The sequence below is a fragment of the Rhinolophus hipposideros genome (assembly GCF_964194185.1).
Source record: "Rhinolophus hipposideros genome assembly, chromosome: 11".
Classification (NCBI taxonomy): domain Eukaryota; kingdom Metazoa; phylum Chordata; class Mammalia; order Chiroptera; family Rhinolophidae; genus Rhinolophus; species Rhinolophus hipposideros.
The window spans coordinates 71,468,237-71,479,277 of record NC_138057.1 but is presented as its reverse complement, the minus strand read 5'-3'; the positions used below and the strand labels follow the sequence as shown (position 1 = coordinate 71,479,277).

Genomic DNA, 11,041 nt, shown 5'->3' with positions numbered 1-11,041 from the left:
CGTGCACCCTCTCATCCACCCAATAACCCATAATCACTTTCATGGATCACATGGGTCAGGGTCACAGACTGATGAGGAGTCAACCCTCCTCATCAAAAGTAACTCATTGAAAATTCTTACTCATTTTCGTGCTCTGATTTGTCTTGGGTGGAGCAATAAAACACAAGGTCACATTCCTCTCAGAACTTAGAACCTAGAGCTGGAAAAGACCATGAGGGGTAGTGAATATTTCAATTTCTTTTATTCATTCACTCAAAGGACATTTTATTAGTTAATTAAATGTACAAAGCTTCAAGAGGGAGAGTGTAAATTGTTTTCTAAGAACTTCCATATCAAAATTATATGCTTAGCTTATAAATTATATGCGAAAGTTTAGCTCTTGAGTGAATTTGAATAGCATGTATTTGTACAGTCATAAAGTGAAAACTAAGGAAACAAAGAAAGGTTTGGGAAAACTGAAGAATTAGATTTTAACGCTTAATAAGTAAGTGACTTACAACTAACATTATCCACAAGTGAAGTATTACCCATAATGATCTTTGAATGTTGTTTTGGGGGAAATGTTTTCCTTTCTGAACAGATAATTTGATCTTTCAATAAAAGTGACCAGGCTGTGGAGCAGGTGGTGGCCGGAATAATGCTGAAATGTTCTACTTAGCAGGATTCACTGTCCTCACCAATGCAAATGCAGATGACTCCCAGCAAGATGGTGATTAATTGTTTTCAATCAGCTAGCCTGAATATTCTTGTGATGAAAATACACTGTTTTTCCTGGACCCACACTCATTCTCCCTCCAAATCCTCACTGCTCCCACAGCATAATTTTTTTATTTAAAATTATTTATTTATTTATTTTATTTTGATAAGAACACTTACCACGATATCTACCCTTTTAACAAAATTTTAGGAGTACAATACATTATTGTTGACTATAGGTACAATGTTGTGCAGCAGATCTCTAGAGCTTGTTCATCTTGCTTAACTGAAAATTTGAAACTGCTGACTCGTAACTCCCCATTTTCCCCTCCCACAGCACATGGCAACCACCATTCCACTCTTTGAATCTGTAAGTTTGGCTATTTTAGACGCCTCATATATATGGAATCATGCTATTTGTCCTTCTGTGACTGGCTTATTTCACTTAGTATAATATCCTCAAGGTTCATCCATGCTGTTGCATATTGCAGGATTTCCTTTTTTTTTAAGAATGTGTTACACACACGTATGCACGAGGTCGGATAATTAAGTTCACGAACTTGTAAAGATGTTGCTAACCTTTTTTGATATCAGAGGGATTATTCATTTTGAATTTGTACCAACTGGACAAACAGTTAACGAGGTTTGCTATTTGGAAAGGCTGCATGAAAAAGTTAGATGGCCTGAATTTTTCGCCAACAATTCATGTCTTCTGCATCACGACAATGCACCAATTCACATAGCACTGTCTGGGAGTTTTTAGCCAGTAAACAAATAACTGTATTGGAATACCCTTCCTACTCATCTGATCTGGCCCCCAGTGACTTCTTTCTTTACCCAAAGATAAAGGAAATATTGAAAGGAAGATATTTTAATGACATTCAGGACATCAAGGGTAATACAATGACAGCTCTGATGGCCATTCCAGAAAAGAAGTTCCAAAATTGATTTGATGGGTGGACTAGATGCTGACATCACTGCATAGCTTCCCAAAGGGAGTACTTCGAAGGTGACCTAGTGATATTCAGCAATGAGGGATATAGCACTTTTTCTAGGATGAGTTCGTGAACTTAATTGTCAGGCCTCGTGTATATATACGAGTATAAGATGTCTGCAAATAGGGACTTTATTTCTTCTTTTATGATTTGGATTCCCAGTATTTTTTTTTCTTGCCTAATTGCACTGGCTAGAACTTTCAATAGTATGTTAGATAGAGGTGGTGACAGTGGGCATCCTTGTCTTGTTCCTGATCAAAATTGTCACAAGAGAGTCTAAAGTCTGATATTAGTATCGCCTCTCTGCTCTATTTTGGTTTCCATTTGCACGGAATATCTTTTTCTGTCTCTTCATTCCCACAACACAATTCTAATAAACTTGTCAGCACAACCCTTCACCAGCTTCCATTTACCGCTACAGGACAGGGTCTATTTTAGATGGAATTAAACTGTTCCAGGATCTTCTCCTTTCTTGTGTTTCTTCTTTCCCTTTTTAAAGTCCCTGTGCTCAAACCTCACTTATCCTCCTTGGAGCATCTGAGAAGGGCCTTTGTTCTGTCATACCTCTGCTTGGAATGACTTCCTCTAATTTGCCATAAAAGCTTAAGCTTCACCTTTCCCCCCAATCTCCATTCCCAAGCTGGCCTGGGAGAACTGACGTCTCCTCTTATATTAGTTTGCTAGGGTTGTCATAGTGAAGTACCACAGACTGGGTGGTTTGAGCAACAGAAATTATTTTCTCATAGTTTTGGGAACTAGAAGTTTAAGATCAAGGTTTCAGTAGGGTTGGTTTCTTCTAAGGCCTCTCTCCTTGGCTTACATACGGCAAATTTCTCCTTGTGTCTTCACACAGTCTTTACTCTATGTGTATCTGTGTTTTAATCTCTTCTTATAAGGACACCAGCTATATTGTATTAGGGCCCACCCAATGACATAATTTAACCTTAATCAATTTAAATTAATTTAAATTAATTTAAAAACTCTGTCTCCAATTATAATCATATTCTGAGATACTAGGGTTTAGCACTTACATATGAATTTGTGGAGGGACACAATACAGCCGCTTAACTCTCCTAGTACTCAGTATGGCATTATAACATCTATATAATTATAATGGAATGAACATTAAAATGAATAAACCCCCATTTCATATCTTCAGATTTTTAAGATATTCCTTGAAGATAGGAACTGGATTTTACTGATCTTTGTGTTTCCTAACTAGAAAAGTGGAGGCAGTCACTAACTATGTTTCAAGGAGATGAACAAGTCATCTTAAAAACGTGTGCATTTATTACTTTTTGTCTTATTATACTGTTTCCCCAAAAATAAGACCTAGCCGGAAAATCAGCTCTAATGCATCTTTTGGAGCAAAAATTAATATAAGACCCAGTATTATATTATATTATATTATACCCAGTCTTATAGTAAAATAAAACTGGGTCTTATATTAATTTTTGCTCCAAAAGACGCATTAGAGCTGATTGTCTGTCTAGGTCTTATTTTTGGGGAAACACGGTATTTGAGCTTCTTGAGGTAACTTTTGCAAAGAGCAAATAATAATACACTACCAAGGAATATGCTCACTATATTCATGTACATCCCTATACTAAACGTCTATATAGATCAGAATTGTTGGGAAATAGAACATGGTCTCTGATAAAATGCGCTCAGTTCAATTCTGAGAATTGATAATTTAGATAATCTAATGGAAGCATTTATTCTGAGGGATGTTCTCTCTCTCTCTCTATTTTTTAACAGATGGATCATTTAAGAAAATTCTCAGATCAAGAAGAGAATTCAAAGAGGAAATAGAAAACCTAGGTACTCCAAAGTTTCATGTTGTTTTCAGATGTTATCACGTAATAACCCAGGATCTTCTATGTTTTTTCATTCTAGCTATTTGATATAGAGCAGGTGGAAAAGAGCCAAGAGCACTTCCAGCTTGTACTTTGCATATGGGTAAAGCAAACTGGGTAAATTAACTCACATTTATTTAGCATAATCTTAACCTAAAGGAAATAGGTCGCTATCACATCCACTCTTCATAGTTCTAATAGAGTTGGTTTCTAATTGTCTCATAGATTTTATTCGATCAGAGTAGCTGGTGTAGCAGTTAAATGTACGGCTTCCATTAAGTTTTCACGAAAGGCAGGTGTGATGAATTTTAGGATGAAATAATAATAGCTAATACAACCTGAGCATTTACTACATGCCAGGCATTGTGGAAGCCTCATAATCAGGTTTTCTCACCGAATACTCACAATTACATGTCGTAGGTATTCTTATTACCCCCATTTCCCAGGTGAAGACATCAAGGCACAGAGCAATTAATAAAAATGAATATGCGCAATATTATGGGGATAGTGAGTAGCACAGGCAGAATTCAAACCCGGGTAAGACTGATAGCAGTGGCAATAATACTAGCTCAGACACTGCTAGTGCCAGCTTTACCGTGAACTCATTGTGTAGTCACTGTGGGTCATTATTCTCTAAAAGCTAATTTGTAAAATGAAAATATTTGACTAAATGATTCTGTGATATTTGTTTTGTGCATACAACGCTAGCCACACAATGATACTTAAAATCTTGCATAAAAACAATAGTATACTTTGAAGAACCAAATTTTATTCTGGATTCTGCCAGAAAGCATAGCCAACAAGAAATATTAGAAGTAGAAGAAATCCCAATAAACATTTATAGAAAATAGTGATAAGTACAATTTATTAGAATTTTGTTTAATTTTACTGACCTACTTTTCAACCTATTTTCTTTGGTTTAATTTGAATTCTATGTAACTACAATACTGTGGAGATCATGCAAGTTAAGGCAAAGAAAAACTAAGAAAAATATTGTATTTTTAGTTTAACTTCATACTTTAAAAAGTCAACAACATTTTATTTAAAAATATTTTACTTTTAAATACTTTTTCAGTTTTATTGATATCTAATTGATCTATAACATTGTATAATTTTAAGGTGCACAATATAATGGTTTGAATTATGTATATATTGTGAAATAATTACCACAGTAACTTTAGTTAACATCTGTTACCTCTCATAGTTAAAATTTTTTTCCTTGTTAAATAACTATTTTTAAAAAGGATTTCATAACTTGTTTGTACCTTCCCATGAATCTATAACAAGTAAGCTCCAAAAAATATTTTAAAATATAAAATTTATCTTAAGTACTCAAGAAAAGTGATATTGTAGGGAAATCCTCTTGTAACTTATAAATGTATATAATGTATATACAGAGGGTGCCAAAAATGTATGCACATTTTAATAAAGAAAAAAACTGTATTAAAATTGTAATAATATATACTGATAACAAAAGATGAATACAAGTCATGTGTATGCATTTTTTGGCCACCCTGGTATTTTCATTATTTAAAAAGATATATGAAAGTAATACAGCCTATATGCTTAAAAAGCCAACCAATAAAAGTTAGAGGACAATCAATCAAAAATTTAAGAATAAGCATTAAGAAAAAATCTGTCAGTATTCTCACACTACCCCCACCCAGAGTGTTATCTACTGTGAACAGATTTCTATATGGCATCATGCTATATAAATGGGATACATATGCTTCTGCAATGTGCTTTCTTTAATGTTAGCAAAATATTACAAACTTGTTTCCACATCAGTACAGAGAAAGCTGCTTCATTCTTTTTAATGATTTTCCAGTATTTGATAATATTGATATGCCTTAATTTATTTAACCATTCACACATCAATGGGTGTATTAGTTTCCTAGGGCTGCTGTGATAAACCACCACAAATTTGGTAGCTTAAAACAACAGAAATTTATTCTTGCACAGTTCTGAAGGTCAAAAGTCCAGAATCAAGGTGTTGGCAGGGTCACACTCCCCCCAAAGCCTTTAGGGAGAAAAACATCTTTTCTCTGGACTTCTGTTGGCTCCTGGTGCTCCTTGGCATTCCCTGGCTTGTAGGTGCTTCACTCCCATCTCTGCTTGTCTTCACACAGCCATCTCCCCTGTGTTTCTTCTTCTCTTTCTCTTATAAGAACACCTTATATCTTATATGTAATAAGAACACTTTATAAGTATTTAGGGCTCTCTCTCATCCAGTATGATCTCATTTTCTTGATCCTTAACTTAATTACATCTACAAAGACCTATTCCCAAATAAGGTCACATTCTCAGGTACCAGGAGTTAGGATTTGGACATATCTTTTGGAGGCAACTATTCAACCAACTACAATGGGTATTTGAGTTGTTCTCAGATTTTCAGTATTCAAAACAGTACTGCAAAGAAAGAAAACACATCATTTTGCATCTCTCTTTGTGCATGTGTGTATTTTTTTTTTCTGTCATAGGTAGGATTGCCGAATCAAAGAGCAAGCACATCTACAAATTTGACATATACTTAACAGTTGCCTTCTGAAAAAAATACTACTGATTTACACTCCCATTAACAGTGTTTAAGGCCTACTCTTCAACCCCGTCACCCAAATGGGATATTATCCGTTTGTAATTTTTGCCAATCTGATGAGTCAAAAGTGGTGTCACTTTATTTAGCAAATTGATTCTGTATAAATTGACAATTATTACATATGTCTACATATATTGGTTGGCCAGCCCCTAGCTTGGTGGCACATTTTAGATGCTCAATCAACATTTGTTGAATGAATGACAGCAGGAGCACCTAAATCTCAATTCTTGCATCTACTTTTCCCCTTCCTTCTCCCTTTACATATCATCCCAACTGCCAAACTTCTCCATCTGACTAGGATATCCTTCATCTCTCTCCATTCTTACTGACAAGCCAACCATCTCTCTACCTCAACCCAAGTACCTCACTCCCCACCAAGCCCATCCCTTATCCCTCATTCCCAAGCCAGGGATAGCCAGATGCACTCTGCCAGTTTCACAAGGGTTGAGGACCTGACCCCTAAAAGGGAGAGCTAGTATGTTAATGTGGCCCTTTTCTCCAAACACTTTTTTTTCAATTATAGTTGACATTCAATATTATTTTATATTAGTTTCAGATGTACAGAGCAGTGGTTAGACATCTATATAATTTACAAAGTGATCTCCCTGCTAAGTCTAGTACCACCTGGCACTATCCATAGTTATTACACTAATGCTTTGTCAGACCCTTGATATTGGCTGCCTTTGGTCTTGCCCCCTTTTAACGGTGTCCTGTAGAATTCCAGATCATGGCATTGTACACCAGAAGCTAAACATTAATGAATGCCAACTATAATTTTATATATATAATGTGATGGTTCAGTGTGAGGTCGAAGGGATAGTGGATGGGGGGAGGGGGGTTCACAGTATGAGGGATATAAATGATGAACGTCTAAGTATTACCTTGTTTTGTACACCTGAAACTAATAAATAAATAAATAAATTTAAAAAAAAAAAAAAAAAATGAAGGTGTCCTGTAGATGCTGACTGCCAAAATGAATGCTCCCTAAATATCTACAGATTAGGATACTGTCTGTTCCACTTGTGGGAACTGACCTACTCTTAGGTCATATCTTGCTAGTCTGTAAGTCTGCTGAAAGTAACTGGGCTGTTCTGTCCTGATAACCACCTCCTTCCCAATAATTTCTACCTCTTTATCATTCTCCTCCGGATTTTAATCCCTTTCCATTCTCCTGCTGTGTTTCTCCAAAAATAAGACCTAGCCGGACCATCAGCTCTAATGCGTCTTTTGGAGCAAAAGTTAATATAAGAACCGGTCTTATTTTAATATAATGTAATGTATTTTAATATAATATAAGACTCAGTCATATAATATAATATAATATAATATAATATAATATAATATAATATAATATAATATAATATAATATAATATAATACCTGGTCTTATATAATATAATATAATGTAATACCAGGTATAATATAATATAATAATATAATACCAGTCTTATATGATGTAATATAATATAATATAATATAATATAATATAATATAATACCGGGTCTTATATTAATTTTTGCTCCAAGAGATGCATTAGAGCTGATGGTCTGGCTAGGTCTTATTTTCGGGGAAACACGGTATTGCTGTCTTGAAATTATTAAGACAGTGAAGTCTGATGGGACAATGGAGTATGCACGTGAACAGAGAAGGTATGTGCAATACATGTGCCAACCATTCCTTGCCACCTCATTCACATTCAGCATTCACAGTACCCCATGAACACAGAATTCCAGTGTACCCACAATGTGCAGAAGTTTAGTGAAACTCAAAGTGAGTACAAAGCAAGCGTTTCATGTATATGACTGAGCAAGCAGGAGTGCCCACAGCCCCTAGAGACCACATTTTCCACTGGAACCAGAACTGGTTTTGAATGCAGAAATAAGTCAGTGGCATTCCAAGAAACACAAATGACCAAGGAACCTCACCATATTCTTTCTTGCCCCTGTTACTTCCCTGTATTAGCCAACAGCTTACACTAAATATGGTGAAGGAAAGAGAAAAAGATGGGATAACCTGTAGTTCTTTTTCCTTTCAGCCTTTCCTTATTCATCAGTAAGCAAAGGTAGAGAATGTTGGTAGAATATACACATATCAAGAAGTAAAATAAAAACAGTCGAGTTGGTTTTGTACAGCATTTCCACTGTTCTGGTAAGAGTATATATGCATGCATGAGCTATGAAGTACAAATTGTGTAATTTTGGTGATTCCACATATGAATTAAATGCTCTTGTATTTGCACTTAAACTGGCATTGCACTATATAAAGATGAATGGTAAAATTCATGCCAATAATTTCAATTTTTAGTTTTCCTTTATTTCAAATGACACTAAATAACAAACAAACAAAGAAATGAACCATGAAAAGTTGAGGGACAGACCATGGAAGAAAGGAAAAAGCTCTATATTTTAATACCTTTAACATCATTTCTTTCTTGCTTTTTGGATAAGTGGCTCTACATTTTCATCTTATACTGGGACCCTCAAATTGTATAGGTGGCCCTAGCTACTTCTTTCTATATAATTCTGGCCTTCCTTCTTGCCTTTCTTCCTTCCTTTTTTCCTTCCATCCTTTGTTCCTTCCTTTTGTCTTTCCTTCCTTTTAATCCTTTCTGATCATCAGTTTCTTTGTCTATAAAATAAGGATAATGCCAAATCTTACCAACTAGCATCAGGTGGTCTCTGCTGCTGGGCAATCATTTCATTCATTTCTTATTTTATTTTTATCCAACTTCCATGAAGATATCCATGGATAAATGAAGGAAAAAGAAATTATATAAAGTCAGGGAGTGGGGGGGTGGCGGGGAGCAGACTAAGCCTTTGAGAGGTTTGGCAGTGCTTTTGGAGAAAATATCCACTGAAAGATTTTGATATTTGGATTTTTTTTAATTAATAGAGACTTTTTCATGTTTGCGGGCAGAAAGAAAGGAATTGATAAAGAGGAAGAGATGATGCTAGAAGGAATAATAATAAGAACTTCTTACATGTTCATATGATTTTCAGTGCTCAAGGATATCACATTTCACCATTCCTGTGAAGAAGACAAAATAGGTCTTGTTATATCCAGGAAATGAAAAAGCTAAATCTCAGAAAAGACAAAACGGGAACCCAAAGTTTACCATGGAAAGGCAGCACGCGTTTATCTAGCACTGGCTGTCAGCGCCAATCATTCCACCTGCTTTGGGGTGCTGTTAAATTACGACCAGTAGGTGGCGCTTTCAAGCAGGCCTCTGAGCCTGCTGTTCTTTTAAGAACTTAAAATACACTTGCAAATTAAAGTACACGTATTGATGACTAAGGAGCAAGTGCCCATTAGTGCTGGTACAGAATGCAAGGCACTTTCATGAGAGTTGCAATGTTAGAGAAACAGCTATTCTAGTGTTCAGTTAACTATTGCTATGAAAAAAATTACACCTAAACTTAGTGGGTTAAAATAACAACAAACATTAATTATCTTCACAGTTTTTATGGGCAGGAATTCAGGAAGGGCTTAGCTGGGTTATTTTGGCTTGGGTTCTCTCATGAGTTTTCAGTCAAGATTTAGCTGGGCTGCAGTCACCTAAAGGCATGTCTGGGGTTGGAGGGTTTACCTCCACCATGGCTTGCTCGCAAGCTCTGGGCAGGAGGTCTCAGGTCTTTTCCACACAGGCCACTCCATAGGCCCCTCCATAGACACTCAAGAAGCCTACTACATGGTGCTGGTTTCCCGCAGAGCAGGCAACCCAAGAGAGAGTAAGGTAGGAACAGCGATGTCTTATATGACCTAACCTCAGAAGTCACATGCCTTTACATTGGCTGTATTCTATTGGTCAAATGGACCAATCCTGATACAGTATGGGAGGGGATCATACAAAGGCATGAATACCAGGCAGGCCAGGACACTAGGAGCCGTCTTGGAGACTGGCTACCACATCTAGCCATTGGATGTTTAGATGAGTATGGATATATAGTAGGTATTTGAATTAGATAAGAGAACTTCTCTAGAACTAAGATTGTCTGAAAAAGTGTGGGACAGCTGAAGAAGGGATTCATGGACTGAGCTTGATCCAATAAATGGTGTAAGATAAAGAACAGCTTCAGAGAGGTTATAAAACTGAGAGATAAAGGGAGAGTGGGCACTTTCTTTTATTTTGTCTCTGAAGAAAATGTGCTTAACTGCATTCCATCATGAACACCTGATTTCCTCTTTTGGCCTTATTATTTTCTACTTCTTTTACACGTTCTATTCAGAAATCCTCTTATTCCATTACTGATTTAGTAATCTGAAGTGGCCTTTTGGGAAATGCTATTCCAACCCACTATTCTGGTGACGTACAAGAATAGCTTGAGCAATAGCTTTTTTCTTTATCATTCTTCAGTTACCATTTGGGACTTAAAAAATACGAATTCATCCAGCCTTGGATCTGAACCACTGTGTTCCCTGGGACGTGGCTTACTTAGTTATTCTCTGGCTCTTCCCAACTTTAGCCTTTTCAGGTAATCTCCCCAGTCTGCCATTTGCTTGGTTGTCATGTTAGCTAGTCTAACCCCAGCACCCTGTGAGGAAGGGAAAACCAGACATTAGTCAGACTAGTTCTTCACTTATGTCACACTTATTCCCATCTTGTACTTTTGAACTTTTGCCTAGAATGTACATAGTACATAATGAAAATTAAAATGTGTGGGCCAGGCTATAAATTCTTTAAGAATTTTTAAAATGGAGAATCAACTACAGACAAAATAGCTGGAGAAAATGTCCAGGGGAAGGTAAGACTTTAGGCTGGTTTGGTATTTCTCCCTTCTTTTTCCTAGCAATCCAACCTCTGCAAGTTACTGGAATATACTTCAACATTATCTTGCCTAACGGTCAGAGTGAGGAGGAGCTTTCTGATCAAAGACCTTTTACAGCTTCTGAGATAAAGTA

General features: G+C 36.2%; 1 protein-coding gene across 2 annotated transcripts in view; it reads left to right on the top strand.

The window, feature by feature from the left end:
* Positions 1 to 603: 603 nt before the first annotated feature.
* Positions 604 to 11,041, top strand: part of C5 (complement C5) — a 91,159-nt gene continuing 80,721 nt past the window's right edge. For both annotated transcript variants that reach the window (XR_013994562.1, XM_081067727.1), the window contains exons 1-2: positions 604 to 709; positions 3,450 to 3,512. The gene's annotated coding sequence lies outside the window, so the exon portion shown is untranslated. The remainder of the gene's footprint in view (positions 710 to 3,449; positions 3,513 to 11,041) is intronic.